The sequence below is a fragment of the Neophocaena asiaeorientalis genome, unplaced genomic scaffold, assembly GCF_003031525.2.
Source record: "Neophocaena asiaeorientalis asiaeorientalis breed wild unplaced genomic scaffold, Neophocaena_asiaeorientalis_V1.1 scaffold225, whole genome shotgun sequence".
NCBI classification, from domain to species: domain Eukaryota; kingdom Metazoa; phylum Chordata; class Mammalia; order Artiodactyla; family Phocoenidae; genus Neophocaena; species Neophocaena asiaeorientalis.
This window is the reverse complement of record NW_020172364.1, coordinates 6817424-6841227: the sequence shown is the minus strand read 5'-3', so window position 1 is coordinate 6841227 and position 23804 is coordinate 6817424. Positions and strand designations below refer to the sequence as shown.

The following is a 23804-nucleotide window of genomic DNA, read 5'->3' as shown; positions in this document are numbered from 1 at the left end:
ATTTCCTCTGCAAGGACCCATCAGTATCAGCCTCTACTAAATAACCCTAACGCCCGAAGTGGCCCATGCCACTGTCGTCTGCTCTTAACACTAAAACATTCTCCCGCACACTGCCTTTCTGCTGCTTCCACCCACTGCTCCCAGAACTCCTTCTGGGGTCACAAAGAGCAAGTTCATGGCCCCTTCCATGGCAGAGTCCCACTCCGCTCCCTCCTCATGCATCCTCTTTCTCTCTTTTCCACACTAACCACTTCTGGTTCCTTCTTTCATACATCCTAAACTGCCCCCTTCCTTTCCCTTCTCTAACTCTCTCTGTTCCAGGACTGTTTTTTGGGTTTTTTTTGTTTTTTTTTTTGGAGCTGACCTAGTGCTCAAGCATTCTTTGGAGAGCTGAGCATTTTGTCTGGGGTCTGGGAGAGAGGCACAGAGGATCCAAAGGAACATGGGTTAACTCTGTGAGCCTTGACCCAGGAAGAAGACCCTGGCAGAGTAACCTAACTTTCTGACCTTGACCTTGAAATGCCACCTTTGACATAAATTAGAATATTGTAGACATTATAACTCTTTGGAAGCAAAGAAGGCAAAGAGGTGAAGAGCATCTCCTGAGCCCACTCCACCCCAGGGACACGAAGAATTTGGAGAGTCTTGTGCCTCCGGTAAACCATGGTCCCTCTAGTCTTGTTGATCCCAGCTTCTCAACTCCCACGGCCAGGCTGCGTTAGAATATGTAGTTTTTAACCATCTCTACATCTGAGCATTGGATTCTAACCACTACTTGCCTGTGTGACCTTGGGCAAGACACTTAAAGTCAGCAAATCAAAGCATCCCAGAAGGTAAAACAAAAAGAGAGCTCTAAATCATCCAGTCCAAAAATTGCCCAGAGACCTCCTGTGCGCCTCCACCCTCCCTTCCCCACCCACAGCCATGGCAGACACTGCTAAATGATCACGGACTCTTTCCTTCTCGGTCAGGATACCGCTTCAGAATCCTTCTCAACACAGCGTCTCAAAGAGCCACTACCAATCCACCATGCGGCCACATGAAATGAAACCCAAACTACTCATTCTTCAGATGAGGAAAACTGAAACTCAAAGATGGGCCGTGACCTCCCTGTGTCTCAGTGTTAGGAGCAGAACCAGAACTACAAAGGCCCCCTCCCTGTTTTCCTGAGTCCTTTCTCCTCTTCTAACTCTGATATTCTATCAGTGTTCCTTGCAGTGGGGATGGGGAATTTGCTGTTGTATTAAGTGCTGTGGTATTAAATACAGAGAAAGGGTTTCTAAATAGGAGGCAGACGCTTCAGAGAAGGCTTGGAGGAAGAGGTGCACTTGAGCTGGCCTGAAGAAGTTTGCTATCTGTAGGAACCAGTGAGCTATATCTGCCTTTTGCCGAAGAAGATTCAGGATGCGGGAAGCATTTCCTGTAGCAAGAACAGCATAAGCAAAGGAATGGTGAAGACCATGGTGTGATGAGAGGAGGCTAAGGGCTGCTGAGAGAGCTGTAGCCAAAACAGAGGCCAAGGAGAGCACTGGGGGAGGGGGACAAAGATGATGACAAGAAGAGATTAGAAGAGCCAACCAGAGTCTTTGTGGGGTTTTAAATGCTGATTCTTTTTTAATTGACTTAAAGTCCTTAAGACTTACAAATGGGAAACAGAGATAAGAAAGAACTGGAGGGAAAGTAAAGAATCCACCTCTATTCTCAACGGAAAAAAAGCCTTGCCCTAAACTGTATTACAGGAACACTTTCATTATGTAAAAGCCTATTTTGTTTTCATGTCATTCTTAGATTACATCATAGAGTGGCTGTAGCCGTCTCTCGTACCATATTATAAATAAATCACCAGCTTAATCATAGAACAAACCAGGGCCCTAGATTTAAGAGGAAAATATTAGATCATTTTTAATAACTGATATAACTCAAGCCAGTCACCACTGAAGCAGGGGGAAGTGATGTCATCCTAAAGGAGTCCAAAGAGGAACGGGAGAGGGTCAGCCCTGGGCAGGTCCCAGAGAAGCTTCCATTTACAAAGGAAGAAGTGGCTGATGGTAGCTGAGTGGAGCTCATCCTCTGGACTGAACAATCTTGTCATGAAAACCAACAATGACTTCTTAATAGACCTTCCTCATGAAACACAGTGTATACACATAGTTGTTCCCAAAACGACTATATTTCCAAAGACCAGAAAACATGAGCATATTTTGATGCCTGTATTTACGTCTTGGGAGCCACCGGGCAAAATTATAAATGTTAAGGCTTTTAGCTATTCAGGAAAAGATGAAATCCGGGGTGACATATGCAAATGCTGCAGGTCTGGCCCAAGCCGAGGAGACAGTGTAAAGTGCGGACACTGAGATAATGGTCTGACAAAGAAAAGAACCAGGGTGGTTTCTAGCAGTTACAGACTATTAAGGAGATTGGAAATGAAACCGTTTAATGTGCACCAACTACGCACTAAGAAGCATACACAATTGGCACTTTACATACGTCATGCTGCTTTGAGAGCACAGAAGAATCTGTAAGCTAGGTGCTACTGGCACAATATTTTTCAGACATGGAAACCCGTTTAAAAACGATTAAACAACTTAAGTAAGATTATGCAGCTGATATATGACAGTCTCCCTATTCCAATTCCGCTTTATCAGGGACACATAATTTTTTGAGGCAGGAGCCCGATATGTCCCCCTTTGCCTGGCACCATATCAGTAATAAAGCTATCCTTTAAAAAAAAAAAAAATTCCACTTAGCTCATTGCTTTCCCCCAATGAAAACTACTTCTTACTATCGACTTTAGTTAAATAATTGATAAGAAGCACTTTGAAAGCACCAAAAGTAAAAAAAAAAAAAATATATTGAAATCCAAAAGGAACTGTGGAGCTGGGAATAGTATTAACATTCTGGCCAGTGCCAGTCTCAATGACCAAAGCTGGCCTTCCTTGTTTTGGCTGCAGGGCTGCTAATGAGTTTGACCATCCTTTTAAGTCTCCCATTTCCATTAATTTTTAGGAATGTTAAGGTGGGCTCTAAGGGAACCTGTCATCTTCTATAAAATGTACTGTCGGGCTTGGTTTTATAAAAAGACTATTTTGGTGGGGGGAGGAGACGGATGCTCTGGAAAAGGGCTTTCTGCCAGACAGAAAGTATTGACTGAGGTTTTCTGTCTGATCCTGTCAGTCTCACAGTAATGTTGTGTATTGGCTCACTGCTCTTAATACAAATGTTATTCATAACTGCAGAGACACACTGTCTGAGCCAAGTGATACTGATTTATGCAACTCTTCAGGACACAGTGTGACTCAATAGGAGATGTACACCCTGAAATTTAACTAAAAGAACAACACCAAGGCTCAAGTCTCCAAATTTTGACCTATTTTCCCCAATCTCTTTCTGGGACAGGACAGAGGTTGCGAAAAGCAGAGAATACATGCCTAAAAGTTGTATGGACTGATTTGGAGGCAGAGACTGTGCAGAGAGGTGGAGGAGACGCACTGGGCCAGAGTCTGAGGTGCCTTAGATGTCCCTCCCATGGCTACCCCTGGCTCTGTGGCCCTGGGAAGAGTCTGTCCCCTCTCTGGGTCCTGGCATTTCATCTGCACAGCAAAGAGCTCAAGTAAGAACATGCAAACATTTCCACCAAAGCAGCCCTAACTGCTAAACAGGGCAAAGAGTTAGAGGTAGAGTAGCACAGCATTAATTAAAAACTTGTGTTCTTCCTCTGAAAAGCCATGCTAGTTTTGCATTCTGTGTGATTACATACCAATGCTTATATTCAGATTTTAAATGGAGTTCTCCCCCAAAAAAGTCTTCAAGTAAAATTGATCCACAGAGGTGCACTGAGAATATGCACTTTAGCACCTGCCATGTAAGCTTGGGTGTCTGAGGCAGGCAGCGCCCAGAGGGCCCCCTGTAACTCCACCTCCTGTGCTTCAGGCCCTTGTGCAGTCCCTCCCCTTGACTGGGCTGGATCTAGTGACTTGCTTTCAGCAAGCAGAACGAGGCAGAGGAAGTGGTGTGTCACTTCCAGGATTAGGTTACAAAAAGGCTGTGGATGTGGCTCGGTCTGAGGGATTGTGTCTTGCTCACCTGCTCTGAGGGAAGCCAGCTGCCACGTTGTGAGCTGCCTATGGAGAAGCCCACAAGGCGAGCAACTGGGGGCAGCCTCCAGCCAACAGTCGGCAAGGAGCTGAGGCGCCCAGTCCAACAACCCGTGGGGAACTGCATCCTGCCAACGATGTGATTGAGCTTGGTGGCGGGTCCTCCCCAGCAGAACCCTCAGATGAGACTGCAACCTCAGGACAGACCTGGAGGTACCCATCTAAGCTGTTCCCAGATTCCTGACTCACAGAACCTGTGACATAATGTTTCTTGTTTTAAAGTGCTAAGTTTGGGGTAACTGGTTATGCAGCGATAGATAGAGAAGACAGCATTCCAATCTGAGAGGTCCAGTCCTGGATTACTTTAAAGGCCTCTACCAACACCACCATTTTTCTTGAGGCTTAGGGAGTAGACCAAAAGAGACTGGCTATCAGGAACTCTTGAAAGGAACCCATGTCCCACAGAATGTAGAGATGATTGCTGGCTTGGTAACGTGTACCCAGGCATGCTCTGGCCACCTGGAGGTGACCATGGAAATAACATCAGTGCAGGTCAAAATCAACATGACGCTTTTGGCAACAGTACAGTGATGGGAAATAAACCAGAGACTGAAACACATGTGGAAGGTGAAAGGCTCCTTGCCTGCCCAGCTGTGTTCTGCCATCAGCTACACCACCATCAGAACCTGTCCAGCCAAACTGCAGCTCCATGGTTCACTGAGAAGTTCTGAGGTCAGGCCCCCTCCTCCTAGAAACCTTCCCCAATGTTCCCAATTCTTTCCACTCCCCCATCCTTTCATCTAAGCCCCTTGAGAAGCTATAACTTAATTACCTCGATTTCCCAAGCACCTAATATAACACCTGGTGATCAGAGGGAGACCTTCAAGATGGCGGAAGAGTAAGAGGTGGAGATCACCTTCCTCCCCACAGATACATCAGAAATACATCTACACATGGAACAACTCCTACAGAACACCTACTGAACGCTGGCAGAAGACCTCAGACCTCCCAAAAGGCAAGAAACTCCCCACGTACCTGGGTAGGGAAAAAGAAAAAAGAAAAAACATAGACAAAAGAATAGGGACAGGACCTGCACCAGTGGCAGAGAGCTGTGAAGGAGGAAAGGTTTCCACACACTAGGAAGCCCCTTCGTGGGCGGAGACTGTGGGTGGCAGAGGAGGAAGCTTCAGAGCCGCGGAGAAGAGCACAGTAACAGGGGTGCGGAGGGCAAAGGAGAGAGATTCCCACACAGAGGATCGGTGACGACCAGCACTCACCAACCCGAGAGGCTTGTCTGCTCCCCCGCTGGGGTGGGCCGGGCTGAGAGCTGAGGCCCAAGCTTCAGAGGTCAGATCCCAGGCAGAGGACTGGGGTTGGCTGCGTGAACACAGCCTGAAGGGGTTAGTGCACCAAAGCTAGCCAGGAGGGAATCCAGGAAAAAGTCTGGACCTGCCTAAGAGACAAGAGTCTATTGTTTCGGGGTGGGGGGGGGTGCGGGTGAGGGGTGGGGATTCAGAGCATCGCCTAAACGAGCTCCAGAGATGGGCACGAACTGCAGCTATCAGTGCGGATCCCAGAGACGGGCATGAGACGCTAAGGCTGCTACTGCAGCCACCAGGAAGCCTGTGTGAAAGCACAGGTCACTCTCCACACCTCCCCTCCCGGGAGCCTCTGCAGCCCGCCACTGCCAGGGTCCCGTGATCCAGGGACAACTCCCCCGGGAGAACGCACGGCACGCCTCAGGCTGGTGCAACGTCACGCTGCCCTCTGCCATCCCAGGCTCGCCGCACATTCCGTATCCCACCCTCTCCCCGGTGTGAGTGAGCCAGAGCCCCTGAATCAGCTGCTCCTTTAACCCCATCCTGCCTGAGGGAACAGATGCCCTCAGGTGACCTTCACGCAGAGGCGGGTCCAAATCCAAAGTTGAACCCCAGGAGCTGTGCGAACAAAGAAGGGAAAGGGAGATCTCTCCCAGCAGCCTCAGGAGCGGCAGATTAAATCCCCACAATCAACTTGACGTTCCCTGCACCTGTGCAATACCTGAATAGACAACGAAGCATCCCAAAACGGAGGCAGTAGACTTTGGGAGCAACTGTAGCCTTGGGGTTTGCTTTCTGCATCTAATTTCTTTCTGGTTTTATGTTTATCTTAGTTTAGTATTTAGAATTTATTATCATTGGTAGATTTGTTTATTGATTTGGTTGCTCTCTTCCTTTTTTTTATATGCATATAAATCTATTGTTTTTCCCTTTTTCTCTTTTTGTGAGGGTGTATGTGTATGCTTCTTTGTGTGATTTTGTCTGTATAGCGTTGCTTTTACCATTTGTCCTAGGGTTCTGTCTGTCCGTTTTTGTTTGCTTGTTTTTTAGTATAGTTTTCAGTGCTTGCCATCATTGATGGATTTGTTTTTTTGGCTTGGTTGATCTCTTCTTTCTTTCTTTCTTTTTTTATTACTTTTTAATTCTTTTATTTTTAATATTTTTTGTTTTAATAATTTTATTTTATTTTTTTCTTTCTTTTTCTCTCCCTTTTCTTCTGAGCCATGTGGTTGACAGGGTCTTGGTGCTCTGGCCAGATGTCAGCCCTGAGTTTTGTCTGTATAGCGTTGCTTTTACCATTTGTCCTAGGGTTCTGTCTGTCCGTTTTTGTTTGCTTGTTTTTTAGTATAGTTTTCAGTGCTTGCCATCATTGATGGATTTGTTTTTTTGGCTTGGTTGATCTCTTCTTTCTTTCTTTCTTTTTTTATTACTTTTTAATTCTTTTATTTTTAATATTTTTTGTTTTAATAATTTTATTTTATTTTTTTCTTTCTTTTTCTCTCCCTTTTCTTCTGAGCCATGTGGTTGACAGGGTCTTGGTGCTCTGGCCAGATGTCAGCCCTGAGTCTCTGAGGTGGGAGAGCCAAGTTCAGAACACTGGTCCACCAGAGACCTCCCGGCTCCACATAATATCAAACGGCAAAAGCACTCCCAGAGATCTCCATCTCAATGCTAAGAACCAGCTCCACTCAACAACCAGCGAGCTACAGTGCTGGACACCCTATGCTAGCAAGACAGGAACACAACCCCACCCATTAGCAGAGAGCCTGCCTAAAATCATAATAAGGTCACAGACACCCCAAAACACACCACCAAATGCGGTTCTGTCCTCCAGAAAGAGAAGATCCAGCATCATCCACCAGAACACAGGCACCAATCCCCTCCACCAGGAAGCCTACACAACCCACTGAACCAACCTTACCCACTGGGGACAGACACCAAAAACAACGGGAACTACAAACCCGCAGCCTGTGAAAAGGAGACCCCAAACATAGTAAATTAAGCAAAATAACAAGATGGAGAAACACACGGCAGATGAAGGAGCAAGGTAAAAACCCACCAGACCAAATAAATGAACAGGAAATAGGCAATCTACCTGAAAAAGAATTCAGAGTAATGACAATAAAGATGATCCAAAATCTTGGAAATAGAATGGAGAAAATACAAGAAACGTTTAACAAGGACCTAAAAGAAGTAAAGAGCAAACAGACAATGAAGAACACCACAATAAATGAAATTAAAAATTCTCTAGGAGGAATCAATAGCAGAATAACTGAGGCAGAAGAATCAATAAGTGACCTGGCAGATAAAATAGTGGAAATAACTACTGCAAGGCAGAATAAAGAAAAAAGAATGAAAAGAATTGAGGACAGCCTCAGAGAAATCTGGGAAAACATTAAACGCACCAACATTCAAATTATAGAGGTCCCAAAAGAAGAACAAAACAAGAAAGGGGCTGAGAAAATATTTGAAGAGATTATAGTTGAAAACCTCCCTAATATGGAAAAGGAAACAGTCAATCAAGTCAGGAAGCACAGAAAGTCCCATACACGATAAATCCAAGGAGAAACACGCCAAGACACATATTAATCAAACTATCAACAATTAAATACAAAGAAAAAATAGTAAAAGCAGCAAGGGAAAAACAACAAATAACGTACAAGGGAATCCCCATAAGGTTAACAACTGATCTTTCAGCAGAAACTCTGAAAGCCAGAAGGGAGTGGCAGGACATATTTAAAGTGACGAAAGGGAAAAACCTACAATCAAGATTACTCTACCCAGCAAGGATCTCATTCAGATTCAATGGAGAAATTAAAACCTTTACAGACAAGCAAAAGCGAACAGAATTCAGCACCACCAAACCAGCTTTACAACAAATGCTAAAGGAACTTCTTTAGGCAGGAAACACAAGAGAAGGGAAAGACCTACAATAACAAACCCAAAACAATTAAGAAAATGGTAATAGGAACATACACATCAATAACTACCTTAAATGTAAATGGATTAAATGCTCCAACCAAAAGACATAGACTGGGGCTGAATGGATACAAAAACAAGACTAGTATATATGCTGTCTGCAAGACACCCACTTCAGTCCTAGGGACACATACAGACTGAAAGTGAGGGGACCAAAAAAAATATTCCATGCAAATGGAAATCACAAGAAAGCTAGAGTAGCAATTCTCATATCAGACAAAACAGACTTTAAATACCAGAAAACTACTAGAGCTAATCAATGAATCTGGTAAAGTAGCAGGATACAAAATTAATGCACAGAAATCTCTAGCATTCCTATATACTAATGATGAAAAATCTTTAAGAGAAACTAAGGAAACACTCCCATTTACCACTGCAACAAAAAGAATAAAATACCTAGGAATAAACCTACCTGAGGAGACAAAAGACCTGTATGCAGAAAACGATAAGACACTGATGGAAGAAATTAAAGATGATACAAACAGATGGAGAGATATACCATGTTCTTGGATTGGAAGAATCAACATTGTGAAAATGATGGTACTACCCAAAGCAGTCTACAGATTCAGTGCAATCCCTATCAAACTACCACTGGCAATTTTCACAGAACTAGAACAAAAAATTTCACAGTTTGTATGGAAACACAAAAGACCCCGAAGAGCCAAAGCAATCTTGTGAAAGAAAAATAGAGCTGGAGGAATCAGGCTCCCAGACTTCAGACTATACTACAAAGCTACAGTAATCAAGACAGTATGCTACTGGCACAAAAACAAAAATAGAGATCAAAGGAACAGGATGGAAAGCCCAGAGATAAACCCATTCACCTATGGTTGCCTTATTTTTGATAAAGGAGGCAAGAATATACAATGGAGAAAAGACACCCTCTTCAATAAGCGGTGCTGGGAAAACTGGACAGCTACATGTAAAAGAATGAAATTAGAACACTCCCTAATGCCATACATAAAAATAAACTCAAAATGTATTAAAGATCTAAATGTAAGACCAGACACTATAAAACTCTTAGAGGAAAACATAGGCAGAACACTCTATGACATAAATCACAGCAAGATCCTTTTTGACCCACCTTCAAAAGAAATGGAAATAAAAATAAACAAACGGGACCTAATGAAACTTAAAACCTTTTGCACAGAAAAGGAAACTACAAACAAGATGAAAAGACAACCCTCAGAATGGGAGAAAATATTTGCAAATGAAGAAACTGACAAAGGATTAATCTCCAAAACTTACAAGTAGCTCATGCAGCTCAATGTCAAAGAAACAAACAAGCCAATCCAAAAATGGGCAGAAGACCTAAATAGACATTTCTCCAAAGAAGATATACAGATTACCAACAAACACACAAAAGGATGCTCAGCATCACTGATCATTAGAGAAATACAAATCAAAACTACAATGAGGTATCACCTCACACCTGTCAGAATGGCCATCATCAAAAAATTTACAAACTATAAATGCTGGAGAGGGCATGGAGAAAAAGGAACCCTCTTGCACTTTTGGTGGGAATGTAAATTGATACAGCCACTATGGAGAGCAGCATGGAGATTCCTTAGAAACCTAAAAATAGAACTACCATATGACCCAGCAATCCCACTACTAGGCATATACTCTGAGAAAACCATAATTCAAAAAGAGTCATGTACCACAATGTTCACTGCAGTTCTATTTACAATAGCCAGGACATGGAAGCAACCTAAGTGTCCATCAAGAGATGAATGGATAAAGAAGATGTGGCACATATATACAATGGAATATTACTCAGTTAAACTGAAATGAAATTGAGTTATTTGTAGTGATGTGGATGGTCCTGGAGTCTGTCATACAGAGTGAAGTAAGTCAGAAAGAGAAAAACAAATACCGTATGCTAACACATATATACAGAATCTAAAGAAAAAAAAAATGGTTCTGAAGTACCTACGGGCAGGACAGGAATAAAGACGCAGACGGAGAGCATGGACTTGAGGACACAGGGAGGGGGAAGGGTCAGCTGGGACAAAGTGAGAGAGTGGCATGGACACATATACACTACCAAATGTAAAACAGACAGCTAGTGGGAGGCAGCCACATAGCACAGGGAGATTAGCTCCCTGCTTTGTGACCATCTAGAGGCGTGGGATAGGGAGGGTGGGAGGGAGATGCAAGCGGGAGGAGATATGGGGATATATGTATATGTATAGCTGATTCACTTTGTTATACAGCAGAAACTAACACACCATTGTAAAGCAATTATACTCCAATAAAGATGTTAAAGAAAAAAAAAAAGACCTGGGCAGAGAGCTAGCACACGCCCTGTGAACCAGGAGTAAATATTTGGCAGCAATCTATACAGGACTCAGGGGGCTCTCCATCCATTCGCCATCAGCCCCCCTCCACCACACAGTAGCCCAATGGGGGAGAACCTGAGAACTCCTGACAACCTAGGGCTCTGCCCAAGGTAGAGTACAAGTGTGTCCACTGTGCTGAGGTCAGGAAATAGAAGCATGTGGAATTAGGAGGAAGGAAACAAAAGAGCCAGCTCCACCTTCTACTTACATAGACAGCAAAACATCTCCGACAACTCATCCCTTGGTTACAGAACAACCACAGGGCCTCAGGAGTCTGGATGAGTCCCTGCTCAGACCCAACAAATCCTTTCGTAACTTTTGAAGCAGTAACATAAACAGCATTAAAGCTGTCTACACAGATGGTCACACATGCGCAGAAATCACCTGACCGACAGGCTGCAGGGAGCCAAGACCTTCACCTCTGGCGGAAGTGACCAATGCTTTGCTTCCGGCAGAGATTAATACCTGATTCTTCTGAGGACCAAAGAGGAAATATTAAAACCGAAAGCCCTTGGCTACCATCAACAATTGTACGCTAGTATCAACAGAGGGAAATAATTTCCTTCCTGACTCCCACTAGGCCAGTCATGCCTAGAGCAGGTGTGATTATCTCCTCAAACAACGCAAGTCCCAAATGGCTGGACTATAGCTTCTAGGGAATTTCTCAAAGCACTGAGACTTCCTCAGTCTCTGAATGTACTTCCCTCCACCTCCTGCTGCCTAGAGCAAAAACAAATATGGAAAGTAATCATGATACACAACTTCATCTCAACTTCAACCATGATCATTAAGCTAGGTTCCAGATCTAGCTCCTTTCCAAGACTGAGGACAAATTACTGCCCATCCAGTCCTGGGGATGATGTGGGTACAGAGTTGGAAGGAAGGACACACACTGAGCATATACTATGCACCAGGAACAGTGCAGGGGATTGCACATTCCATTGTCTTATGTTTCTTTATATTCAAGATCAATATTTTTCTTTATTGTCAATGTCTTATTTTTCTTTATATTCTTTATGTTGAAACTAAAGACAAGTGTAATGACCTATCATGTATGGATTACAGTTTGCAAAACAAGTTGGCATCTATCAACCCACTTGCTCTAAACAAACACGAGAGGTGAGCAGGACAACGATCATTATTCCTAATTCTCTGATCAGGGGAATGAAGGTGGAGGGATGTTGTTTTCTAGGGTTGCACATCTAATATTTGGCAGGTCTTCTGATGCCCCATGCCACCATACTCACTGCCTTTTTATGCACTCGCAAACTTCTTAAGGTGTACTGGTCCCAGAAACCTATTTCTGTCCAGTTATTTGCTTCATTCTCATAAAACCATGAAGTTCAGCCTCATCTGTGCTAGAATTCCTAAAGCTTTCCAACAGAGAATTGGCCAGCACCTGATAGAACACCCTCAGGAAAAGGGCCAGTCACTACCTTTGGATTTAGTCTTTCTATCCAGGAAAATGCACTGTGCACCTATTATGTGCCAGAGATCCTACTAGCCTGTGGAGCTACACATATGAGCAGGAGACGCTACCCCTCTTCTGACTGCATTTTATATTCTTAAAGGCCATTGTCACGTGTGCCCTGCATCCTGCCTTTACCGGTCTCATTCCTGTAACAGTGGGACATCATTTCCGGTCCTCTCAGCATCCTAGTGTGGACAGGCCAGGTGGCTAACGTCCATTTCAGAGGAGGAGGCAAGGACTAAAGTTCAACACCCCAGGAGAGCCCCAACAGGAGGGTAGAAAAAAGGTTTATGGTCACCCACAAAGCCTTAGTCCTCTCTCTGCCCCCTATCAGCACTCACATACTCTTTGGAGGAACCACCTCTTCTCCACTGTGTAGCTGCCATAAGCTTCCAGGTGACAGCAGGCAGCCAGCTCGTGACCAAGAGGGGAAACATCCTGAGGATGAAGGCAACACACACACAAAAGGGCAGAGCAAGGAGCACTGCAGAGAAATGGAGCCCAGGTCCTGCTCAAACTGAGCCTAAAGCCCACCTGACCTCGGGACTTGCCAGCTTCTGGCAAGGTCACCCACCCACGTCGTTCTCTCTGTACTGCAATCTGAGGCTGCATCAGTGTTTTGGAAGACCACTGCTGGCTCATAATTGGCTTATGGACAACAGACGCTTCTGAGTTTCTTCCAACGTGCTCCTGGTAAGGTGCTCTCTCCCATTCTGTCACGACACACTCGATTTTTTGTTTGAATCCAAGTACAAGGCTTCATATTCATCACAATTTAATTTTAAGCACTGAAAAAACTCAGGCAGTAGAGCGGAGAACAAAGGTTTACATCTGATGCTCAAAGTATATGCTTGGGGCAAAACATCTCAGACCATGTTTGAAATGTTAACAGAGTCCAAGCAGTGGTTTCCAGCCTTTCATCTTATGCAGATTCATAGGTGCAAAGAACACTGGGTGTTCTTTAAAGATACATTGATTAAGAAAACAAAATGTAACTGTAAACTCAGCCATACTTTTTTAAATGAAATTAGGTTTTATGGATCACAACAGCATCTGCTCCCTTTTGAAAAACTACACCATAAACATGGCAACACATATTATTTATCTGGTAAAAAGCCAGAGGTGGGGCATATAGGGACTGGCCCTGGAGATGGAGAGCAAAAATCTAGAATTCTAAACAGAAGCCTTTCCCAGAATCCCCCAGCTATTTTCCTCAGATCCCCCTACAGCCCAGGGTATCCCACACCATCGATTCTTTTCTAGAATACGATGTTCTACCTACTATAAACACAGAGGAATTCCAAAACACAAGGGAAGGTTTCCCTTACCTGCTCACCATTCTCCTTTCTGAGTGTGCAACAGGATTCCAAGATTCAAACTCAGATCCCTGTGGAGCCCGTGCAGGCCCTTTAAGACACAGGTGCACACCCTTGACTAAGCGAATTTAGCTTCCCCTACCTCAAAGGGTTGATGTGAAAATACAGTAAGATCACAGAAGAAGCATCTTGCACCGGGGAGAGCAAGAGCCGCTCAATACTACTACTTCTTTTCCTCAGAAACGCCCACAACACTGTTCATTGACACTTCCTTTCTGGTCCTTCAATTTCAAGAACACTTCCCTCCATGACAAAGGAGAAAGAAGGAAGCAATGCAATTATTGGCAATCTAAAATCCTCATTCGTCCAAACCTTCTTCCAATTTCTCTTCCTTCCACCTTCCAAGAGCTGAGTCCTGCCTTTGCTTTGCCACACATTCTATTAGCATTATTATATCCTGTCCATTGCCAATGAACTCGGCTCAAGAAGACAGGAAGAACATTTTTGTTCTTCTTAGTTCTTAGCCCATCCTAGTTACCAGTGCCCATGCTTTAAATGGAAACCACTGCTTTTTAAAACTCATTAAAATATGCATATTGATTACAAAAGGAAAAAGTTTTCTTCTTTGCATAGGACTCACCAACTGCGGACAAATATCTTCCCTCCGATGAGTGTCCTGAAGAACAACGGAGAAAGCAATGAACTGGAATCAGGTGACTGGATTCTGTCTTCAGTTCCGTTTCCTCAATGTTCCCACCTGCAGAAATGGGAGAAGAAGGTTGCTTATGAATCTCTAGGATCTTACCAGCTGTAGAACTTCCCAAGTTTATGAACTTACTGGGTAAACCATACTGGGAATGAAGACCAGGCTTGAAACCCGCAAATCTAGTGGCTGACCTCGGCATCTCCTAAGCGGCCAGTCAGCTCCTGGCACTTCTATTTCACTAATGTGCCTCAGAATGATGAGGAAAGAGAATGCTGGTACCCCAGTGTTCATACCTCAGCTTTCGGGGGGAATATGGCTTCATCATAATATCAGAAGTGAAAGAGATAGATCAATTAGATACTCACATTTTAGGCAAGAAAAAATTAACAGCAAAATCTGAACTACAATAGATAAAAAGAGACAAGGAGTATGAGTTTGGAGATAGATTTCTAACTATGGGATCTAGTGGCCGCTGTGAACCTCAGTTTCCTTGCCCAAAACATGAGAGCCAGTGAGCAGCAGAGGGCTGGACAACCTTGATGCTTCAGGGGAAGTCCTCATTACTGGAGGACTTTATTTATTTCATTAAGAACAATCAGTATTTTGCTATGGACTCTGCAATATATATTCCAACAGACAAGTATTCCAGGGTAGCTGGTTGTTACAAAATGTGTCTTTTGTAGACACAGGGGAAATCCACATACCAGAAAAATGACTACTCCCATTTTCATTGCTGTCATTTTGAACAGTATTGAACCAATCATACAATTGTTTTGTGAATATGATCCCATTCAATCTTCAAATACCTGTACAAGCTCAAAGTTGAGAGAGACCTTAAAAATGACCCACTTCAACTCTTCCAACTGACAGCAGAAGAACCTGGGGGCCAGAGGAGGGAGGTGGCCACGCAGGAGCACACCATTAGTGAGTGGCAGGCAGCCCAGGGCTCAAGTCCGGGGCTCGCTCCACTGGACCGAGGTACGGCCACTGTAACAGAAGAGGTCACCGACACTCGCTGGCAAGAGACCTGCCATCAGCCACGCAATCAGCTTCAGAGGAAAACCAGGACTTACACACCCAGAGCTCAGAACACCCGCTTCAAAGCTCTTGCATAAACACATGAAAGGATGCTCACCGTCACTGATCATTAGAGAAATGCAAATCAAAACTACAATGAGGTATCACCTCACACCTGTCAGAATGGCCATCATCAAAACATCTAGAAACAATAAATGCTGGAGAGGGTGTGGAGAAAAGGGAACCCTCTTGCACTGTTGGTAGGAAGGTAAATTGATACAGCCACTATGGAGACCAGTATGGAGGTTCCTCAAAAAACTAAAAATAGAACTACCATACGACCCAGTAATCCCATTACTGGGCATATACCCTGAGAAAACCATAATTCAAAAAGAGTCATGTACCACAAAATTCATTGCAGCACTATTTACAATAGCCAGGACATGGAAGCAACCTAAGTGTCCATCGACAGATGAATGGATAAAGAAGATGTGGCACATATATACAATAGAACATTACTCAGCCATAAAAAGAAACGAAATTGAGCTATTTGTAATGAGGTGGATAGACCTAGAGTCTATCATACAGAGTGAAGTAAGTCAGAAAGGGAAAGACAAATACCGTATGCTAATACATATATATGGAATCTTAAAAGAAACAAAAGGTTCTGAAGAACCTAGGGGCAGGACAGGAATAAAGACGCAGACAGAGAGAATGTACTTGAGGACACAGGGAGTGGGAAGGGTAAGCTGGGACGAAGTGAGAGAGTGGCATGGACTTATATATGCTACCAAATGTAAAACAGAGAGCTACTGGGAAGACGCTGCATAGCACAGGGAGATCAGCTCGGTGCTTTTTGACCACCTAGAGGGGTGGGATAGGGAGGGTGGGAGGGAGATGCAAGAGGGAGGAGATATGGGGACATATGTATATGTATAGCTGATTCACTTTGTTATACAGGAGAAACTAACACACCATTGTAAAGTAATTATACTCCAATAAAGATGTTAAAAAGAAAAAAAAGTTTTTGCATATAGCCCAACAGCAGAAAGAGACTAAGTTGGGAAAATGGAGTATAATCAAGGTGAGTCCGGCAAAGCAATGTGTTTCCTGAGAGCTAGCGCTCTTGACGGGCATTCGAAATTTCAAAGCCATCTCACTAAAATGAGAGAAAGGCATAATTTCAAACTTGCTGAGGGAATGGAATGTGAGGAGTCCAACGCTGGCTCTGTGAACAGTAAAATCTCAAAAACAATAAATAAATAAAAACAAAAAGACCCCACCTCCAAGCCCCAGGAAACCTAAGCTTCTCCTTGCAGAGGGAGATATCAATCATACCGTTTCTACAACAGCAGCAAAGAGCAGCTGACTTCCCAGATTTTCAAACCTTGCCGAAAGGTAAAGCTCTCCACCTTGGGCCTGGGGCAATGTCTCAGGCACTGGCTAGCTTCTCTCCATGCACAAATGAACAGGGTTACCCTTTTCCACTGTCAACTTTTCTTCTAACAATTTTTTTTCTTCTTTTCCATAAAGAGAACAAGCAGTTCTGCTAAAAAACCACTGTGAAATGATTGAAGTTCTCATGCAAACAAACCATTAGCAGAGTTCAAATGCAATTTAAATTACCAGTTGTTAAAGTGCGCCTCGATTTCTCTGTAAGTTTCCAAGGAGAATTACATACTATACACCATTTAATTGGTTGTTTTCTATTTTTTAACATCCATTTATTCCCCCCCCATTTTATTTTCAGAAGTGTCTATAAAAGCTTCCCTTTAAAAAATTATACACTGTTGGATAGATTAAACCTGAAGATTGAAAAATAGCAGAGAAACAGCTGCAGGATTACGCAGCTCCGCAGAAACTGATGGTTTTGACACCACAAGACATGCAGAGTTTTAAAATCTTAGGAGTCACCTGATGGTGCCCTCACTGTTTACAGATGAAGACGTTGAAACCCTGAAAGGGAAAGGAAGGCTTGGCCCAAGTCCTCTCACTGGTCAGTGATAGGCGCCAGGTGAGAACTCCCTACCTCCCAGCCCCGTGCTGCCTCTTCCCACTACCACATGTTGGAGGAGATGATGGGAAATTCTCCACAGATTTAATTTCCACCTGTAATTTTTTTTTCTTAAAGAAAATATGAAGTCATCTTCAAATACACCCCTGACCTCAAAGGTGCAGCTGGCCAATGGCAAATATCTCCCCAAAAGGGAGAAAGAGAAGTAAAGGCTGATATTCGAATGAGTACAGTCAAAGGAGCTCCAAATGAGCAGATTCCTAGCAGGAAAAGTCAAGACACTCTTCTAGACTCATTAAACAAGTTATGGGACATTAAGACTGCCGATTTCCATTGCTTTATCTGGCCCAGAACTTGTGGCTGCCCTGGAATGAAGGGATAAAGGCAGGTCTTGTCACTTCTGTAAATGGAAAGGATTTCTAGAGGCCATCACAAGTACAGGGCGAAGTTCAAGGCTTTGCTATGGGACCTGTGTAAATTATTTAACCTCCCTGAGCTCAAGCTTTCCTGTCTTCAAAGTGGGGCTAATATCACCTACCCATCAGGGTATATGAAATCATTTCTTGGGGTGCCGTACCCAGCATGCAAAGCACAGAGCCTGCAGGCAGTGTGCATTAATCAATTCGCACCCCCTCATCTTCCAAAGCTTCTATCTACAATTTCTCAAAGCCTATGGTTCTGTGGTTCTAATTTATTAGAACTATAACTGAGTCTTATAAGCCATGTATGTTCACTAGGCCTGCTAGATACTGTGTGTCCCCTGACTGTAAATTCATTTATTTTGTCATCCAAAAAATAAAACAAAATAAAATACATGCCTGAAAACTTATACATCCATGCATTTTCCACCAAAACAAACTCTTTGGAACCGCTATCTAAAAATGTCCTTCGAATCCAATTGATGAGCCAGACAGTAGTAAAAACCCCAATTTAATGCCCAAGACCTCATTTCAACTATCCATCAGCCCTATGAAAAATATTTCCCAATTGTCCACTGAGGAAACTAAGGGTCAGGGAGGTCAAACAACTGTCTAAGATTTGGGGGCTAGTAAATGGTAAAGCCAAGACTTGACCCCAAGTCTTCAAAATCAAGCTCCACGACCTGTGTTTTATTATTTTGCAGTTAAAACTATACTGTGGACAGCTATTCTGCTAGAGGCAGAAATATACCTGGAAAAAAATCTTCTGCTGTGTTCACATTTTAAAACAAAGTCTGAACTTGCAAACTAAAAAATGTTCACATTAAAAGCAGATAGATCCTTCTTGAATGTCACCCTGCTGTTATGTTCTTCTTTTTTAATTTACTTTATTGAAGTAGAGTTGATTTACAATGTTGTGTTAATTTCTGCTGTACAGCAAAGTGATTCAGATATATATATGTATGTATATATGTATATTCTTTTTCACATTCTTTTCCAATATGGTTTATCACAGGATATTAAATATAGTTCCCTGTGCTGTACAGTAGGACCTTGTTGTTTATCCATTCTATATATAATTGATTGCATCTGCTACTTCCAAATTTGCAATCCATCCCTCCCCCACCTCCCCTTCCCCTTGGCAACCACAAGTCTGTTCTCTATGTCTGTGAGGCTGTTTCTGTTTCATAGATAGGTTATTTTGTGTCATATTTTAGATTTCACATGTAAATGATATCATATGATATTTGTTTTTTTTCTTTCTGACTTACTTCACTTAGTATAGTAATCTCTAGGTCCATCCATGTTGCTACAAATGGCATTATTTCATTCTTTTTTATGGCTGAGTAGTAGTCCATTGTGTATATATAGCACATCTTCTCTATCCATTCATCTGTCAGTGGACTTTTAGGTTGTTTCCATATCTTGGCTATTGTGAATAAGGCCGCTATAAACATAGGGGTACATGTATCTTTTCGAATTATAGTTTTGTCCGGATATACACCCAGGATTGGGATTGCTGGATCACATGGAAAAAAGGGAACAATTCTACATTGTTGGTGAGAACATAAATTGGTGCAGCCACTATGGAAAACTGTATGGAGGTTCCTCAAAAAACTAAAAATAGAAGCTGCCATACGATCTTGCCACTACGTCTTAAGTGAAATAAAGAGCTCAGAGCCCTGGCACTAAGCAGACATCTGCCAGGTATGTGAGAAGCAGGCCTGAGAAAAGTTAGCAATGAGCTTATATCAGGGCAACTCAAAAACATTATTCAGATGTCTGGGCTCATAATCAAATGAATCACGGGTAATCCTAGCATGAGCTTCTGAACACCCCCCGGCGCAACCATTAGCTGCCACGATGTCAGATGCCCTGCATTCAGAGGTGCACAAAACAGGCATTTGCTGGCACCTCCTGTCCTTAAGAAGGCACAGTGTACGGGCCTCGCAGATATAGGCGCTGAGTCAGACATGCCTTAAGCTCTCAAAGAGCTCACAGGTTCAAGAGGGACACACTCGCCCGTGACAAGACAGAAGGAAAAGTGTGCAAAGTACCAGTACGTGCAGTGTCCTTTTGAGGGTCAGGAAGAGCTCTGCGGATGATGCCTTCTAAACTGGGCCTGAAGACCTGAGAGGATTTCCAAGTATGAGGAGGAGGGAAATAGGCCCAGAGAACACAGTGTGCTAAGGCCTTAAGGAGATGAGTTCAGGGTGTTCTTCTTGGGGAAAGTGACTAATCTGGTGAGGCCAGTGGCAAAAAAACATGGAGGGAGGTGGTGGGACATGAGGCTGGAAAGGAATGCTGTGGCCAGAACATGGAGGACCTTGTGTGCCTGGCTAAAACACGGGCTCTTGAGACTCATGGCTACTGCATTTTGGAAAATGACACAAGAGAAAGTTACATGGAACTGAATCCCCTTCCATAATCAGCTTCCAAGCACAGCAAGGGTGGGAGTGTCTGAACGAAAGCTTCCTCTGGAGGGACCCTTCTCTGGGGTCCCACCCAGAGAAGTCAGAGGAGTGGGTGGCCCTCAGAGTTGCCCCAAACCCACCCCTCCATTGACACTTTGCTCTAGTCTGTAACACTCACCCATGGAAGACCCAGAAAAGAAACCAAGTCTCGTGTTCCAAACAGGATTTCCATTCCGCCTTTAGGGAAATGTCAGCACTACCCAATTTGATGAACCAGAAGAACACAGGCTAAACACAAGCTCTAGCCTCTTTTCTGTCACTCAAGAAGCAGGAGCCAGAGGCCTATCAGCACGTACTACGTGTGCTCAAAGCTCCATATCACAGAGCTCCCAGCCAGGCTGGCACCACGTGACTGGGGCCTTGTAATGAGCCTGAACTCAGTGATGCCACCAGTGATGTTATAAGGAAACCTTTCCCTTAAAGAAGACTTTGTGGCAGGTCCCATACGTCAAAGGCGCAAGCAAGATGTGACCCTTCCTGCCCTTAAAGAGCTCCCAGTCTAGAAACAGAGATAAAACATAAAGTAGGTGATGGCAGGTGCCATAGAAGAAGCACAGATGACAGTACAAATCTTCATAACGAGCTGTGGGTTGGTGTGATTATTTGTACCCACTTGACAGATGAGGCAACTCATCAGGTTAACTGACCTCACGAATCACACAGCTAGGAAGCATCACAGCCAAAACTCAAATCCAGATCCCATGCCTGTAAGCACCATACGGTTATACTTTATTGCCTCCTGGCCCACTGTGTTGTGAGTTAGCAGAACAGACAGATCGCTTCTAGGGGCGTATGGATGGTAGGGAACGGATGGTGATCAGAGGTTACTTCATTCAGAAAGTGGCATCTGTGCAGAAGTTTACAGGAGAAGCAAGAGTTCTAGGGATGAAGATGGGAGAGTTCATCTCAGGCTAGAAGAACAGCATGAGTTACAGCATGAAAGTGAAAAAATGAGTGAGCGGGAACATCAAGGGTGTTCACAAGCTACTGCTGTCTGGTTATGATGAGCCCTGGGTAGCAGGGGCAGGAGTTTTTAACTTAAATGCCAAAAATACTAGGAAAATGTTACGAATAACAAAATAAGTGAATTAAAAGTCAGGGAAATACCACTCAATATACTAGGAAAATAATAAATGTTTCAAAGCAGGACTGTGGCATGGTCTCAGCTTTCCTTGGGATTCTGTGCTTCAGTGCTAAGACCATGCACTAACCTTTCAGGACCTGGGCCACAGTCAGGAATAAAGGGCCTTCAGGTCCTTTCAGGTCAATGTACAGCGGGACACTGGACCCTCTGGAGGTTAGGACTTCTATACCTATCTCATGGATCCTGACCTTCTCGAGAAGAGTTTCTACAGATAACTAAATGAATTCCAGGCCCTCGCTGGAGCATAAGTACCCCCCCAGTTGGTAAAAAGAGCATGGAGTACAGGATAGGAGTTATAGAATCAAAAGACCTTACACTTGATTCTAGGATTCTCCACTAATTAACTATGGAATGCTGAGCAAGTCACTTCCTTTTAACGAAGGCACAGTTTCCTCCGTTGTAAAATGGAAACGATCATACTTACATAGCTAGGTTCTTGTGAGCATTAACAAGGAATCTGTGAGATTAAATATAAGGATATGTGTTTCTACATGTGGGGTGACATGTTTAGAATAGGTGCTCCCCCTGAAAGCCACCACATTGATAGAAATAGTATAAAAACTGCCCAATCCTCCTGGTGAAGTATCTAAATCTGGAATTGTCAACAATTTTCCCCCTGTTGAAAATTGAGCTATATTCCCCAGGCAAAGTCATTACATCTTTTTGTGCCAAATTGTTTTCATCTTTTAAATGACCCAGTAATCCCACTTTGGGCAATATACATAAGGGAATAATCCAAAAGGAAAAAACGAAGGCAATTTGTTCAGAGATGTTATTCATAGTGCTATTTCTAGCTCCTTATATATCCCTCTATTATAGCACTTATCTCACTGTGCTGTAATTATCCACTCCCATACGCCTCCAAATTATCTTTGAATCCATCCCCGGCACCTAGCACAATGCCTGGCATACAGTAAGAACTCAATAAATGTTTGTTGACTCAATGAATGGGTAATATACGAGAGAAATTTTAAAAGAAATTCAAGTGAGCAAAAACAAAACATTGTTTTTAAGAGATGATGCTAAAAGAGTGTAAAAAAAAAAAAACAGGGCTTCCCTGGTGGCGTGGTGGTTGAGAGTCCGCCTGCCGATGCAGGGGACGCGGGTTTGTGCCCCGGTCCGGGAGGATCCCATGTGCCGCGGAGCGGCTGGGCCCGTGAGCCATGGCCGCTGGGCCTGCACGTCCGGAGCCTGTTGCTCCGCAACGGGAGAGGCCCCAACAGTGAGAGGCCCGCGTACTGCAAAAAAAAAAAAAAACAAAAAAAAAAACACTGGCAACTATAGACAGCAAACTATTTGAAGAGGAGTTTGTCAAGAAGCCTCAGGAGTGAATTTCAGATGACTCTGTCTATAATCTCTGAGCATCTCTAGGCTTAGGCCAAGTGCAGTATAAGATCGCCATGAGACACCCTGGGAAAAGGTCACATGCTAGGTCACTTTGGCCTGGTGGCCAGAGCACGAGGCTCGGTCAGGAATCTTGGATTCCCAAACTGACTCAGCCACTACCTAACATTGACTAATCACCTAACTTCTCTGAGACCAGTTTGTCCATTGAAAATTGGAGTACTTACAGGGAAGTCCAGCCCATGAAAAGGAATTACAGGGAGCAGGGCAAGGTCCAGCAAGTGTGAATTCAAATGTAAATAAAAGAGGAGGGCTGAGGGGTACCCTTGGACCAGGGTCCCCAAGGCAAGGTGGGGCTTTGAAGCCCCAACTCTTCTGGGCCCCCACTGAGCCTTCTAAATCCATCTGACAGGGTGGTTGAAGGCGCCTCACCACAGAGTTTACCGGAGGCAGGAGTCTCTGCAAGAACACAGGACATATCAAGGAAAAACCGTACGTTAAATATGGCCCATGAAGTCAACATCACTCTGATGTTCTGTATCCTTGGTGGGAAAGAATGCTTTACACAAATACCCAGAAAGAGCGAAGGAAGCGGCACGTTCTGCGGGGCTCATCGTGGGGTGTTCCAGCAGCTCTCAGCCGGGAAGTCAGAGGCAGGAAGCCACTGCCCTCCAGTCCTTGGCCAGAAGCTCAAGGCTAGAAACCAAAGCGGGGAGCACTCAGACACTCCATTCCACCTCCATCGGGGTCTCTCAGATTGCTGCCCACTTGAGCTTGACATTTCTCTGGAGGAAACTGCACCTGACATCCTACAGAGTCAGACAATCCCACCAAAGCATGTCATGAACCCATCCCCTTCTCTCTGGTTCCATTTCGACTACCCTAATCACTGTGACTACCACCTTCCACCTGGATTATGGCTTGCTTATACTCCTTGCAATGCGTTTCCCCCACAGAAGTCAGAATGACGCTGGGAAACGTGACTCAGATGCTTCCCATCACACCTCAATTCAGCTCCAAGCCCCTTCTCAAGCTCACTGACACCTACCAGCCACGGCCTTGCCCTCATCTCATGCTTCTCCCTCAGCAGTCCACTACCTTCTGGCACACTGGTCTCCCCTGTTCCTCAAACACAAACTCATTCCCACTCCACAGCCCTGGCACT

At 44.0% G+C, this 23804-nt stretch overlaps 1 protein-coding gene across 2 annotated transcripts in view; it reads right to left on the bottom strand.

Moving 5' to 3' along the window:
* LPP (LIM domain containing preferred translocation partner in lipoma) overlaps nt 1-23804 on the bottom strand; it is a 625613-nt gene that overhangs the window by 597788 nt on the left and 4021 nt on the right. For both annotated transcript variants that reach the window (XM_024767394.1, XM_024767403.1), the window contains exon 2: nt 14162-14278. The gene's annotated coding sequence lies outside the window, so the exon portion shown is untranslated. The remainder of the gene's footprint in view (nt 1-14161; nt 14279-23804) is intronic.